The sequence below is a fragment of the Mercenaria mercenaria genome, chromosome 12, assembly GCF_021730395.1.
Source record: "Mercenaria mercenaria strain notata chromosome 12, MADL_Memer_1, whole genome shotgun sequence".
NCBI lineage: Eukaryota > Metazoa > Mollusca > Bivalvia > Venerida > Veneridae > Mercenaria > Mercenaria mercenaria.
The window spans coordinates 75,041,579-75,043,677 of NC_069372.1; positions in this window are offsets into that span (position 1 = coordinate 75,041,579).

The window sequence follows — 2,099 nt, forward strand, 5'->3', positions numbered from 1 at the left end:
GCAGTAGTCAGTAGACATAACTTTAAAAAAATAGCTTTAGGATCAAAATATACAGGCATTGAACTGTGAAAAGCAAATAATGCTCTTCTCTCCGTTCACATATATTTCGTCCGTTAGCTTTAAAATTACTAACCAGAGTTTATAAAAATAAAACTAAAACGATGAATTATCAATAAACATCAAAAAGGTTCTTACTGCCATCACTATTCTCTAGTGCTAAAAGATTAACCATAAAAAAACCATAGATTGTGAACTTAAAAGTTCTGTAAATAAACAGGTGTTTTCGAGAATTTCGGCAAACACTGTTTTTCTCTAGGTAAAATTCTGATCATTAACTTTTAAAAATTGCTAGTCTTTTGGGTTTAAAACAAGCTTTGTACAGTCATGTAAATGATTGTAATTTTCCCATACCAGGCGTCTATTATAGCAGTATTTTTGACTAAAAGTTGGACACTTTTTTCCATCCAAAAAGAACCAAAATTTGACAATAATGACATTTAAAAGAATTACAATAGTCATTTCCAGGATTACGTAAATTCTAATTTCTATTAACTTTGGAGTTGGAACATTAACTTTTTACATTAAGTCCTCATATTGCCAAACATTTACACGCAAAGAGACAGAATTCCTTTGGCTGTTGGTCAAATGAGATTCTGTTAGGTTTGAAATTTTCAAGATTCAAGCTTTTCAATTTGAAGGAGTTATCATTTGTGACTAGTTTCCAGTATGATAATAATTTATGTAAAAATTTTGATGCAGTACGTTTTAATAGGAATAACAGAAATTATTCAATTACGTTTTTTTTCTTTATCTTGGTGCCGATTTTAATCTATATCGAACTTTCTTTTGATTATATTATATAGAATATCTTTCAAGTTTTCACATGTCAAGAATTAATCTTGATGCAGTCTTAAACATGCATTCAGAAATCATGAATTATCATAAATATTTATAATTTTAATAGATCTAATAGAACATAAACATCCTAAACGAATCCATAATTCCAGATAATTCCAACACCACTCCTTTAATTTTTAAGGTCACTGGTGAGTTTTCAAGGGAGCTCTGCCTTTTAGGTAGCACCTAATTCCATGTTATATTTATTACACCAATTCTTTTGTTATTTTAGTTTTGGAGTAGTATTTACCGAAACCCCGGATGTGTTGAGCCTCGAATTCTACTTTGCTACAAAGACAAGTTTATTCGTGGTCTAAAGACATTTATAACTTTCTTGTTCGAGCTATTGCTTTCACAATGTCTTTAACCGCAGTAGACAAATATTTTACATTGAAATTTTTTTTTATCCCACGTGGTTCTCCAAGTACAGATGTTTCAGTATTCTCTTCTGTAATATGCCAACAACAAACAAAACAACATACGCAACACAAAATACGAGATGGACAGAAAACAAGTTGAAAACAGGGGCTCCGCCATGGAACGGTCATTAACCTATATAAAGGAAACTAGGGGTTGAAATGCGTTTAGGGCATGTCAACCTCTCATTTACCCTTCTTTCATTAAGTTAACCAGTACAACGTAAATTAAATCACTCCCCGCTGAGAATGGTTTTAACATTAATGACAAAATACCAGATCATATCAAGTAAAACCAAAGCTCGACTTCAATTTTCATCCCGATTCATCGGAAAAAACTATATCCCTCACAGTGTGACTAATACGAGTATTTATGTTAATGCCAAGTATTTCACCGAAAACATACAATATACGAGATAAGTCACAGTTTTGGATTTTATGTCTTCATCATTGTGTACTTAGTTCGTGATTTTGTACAAAATTTTCTTTTTGTTTTGAAAATTAGATAAAATATTACTTCCTTTTAATGTATAATATTATTGAAACGAACCTTCATATAATTTGTTAATATATTAAATACCATGAATAAAGGAACCAGCTGATAAGTATACATACTGTCAAATATAACTGAAAATATGCCAATAGTAATAAAACATTACCCCCTCTACTGTTCTACGAAGAAAGATTACAGCGCGGTCTAAACAAATTCAATAGACAAGGATGTACATACATAGGCTCTATTGTTTAAACGTTAGGTTGGTGACATAATATGTCATTTAATGACGA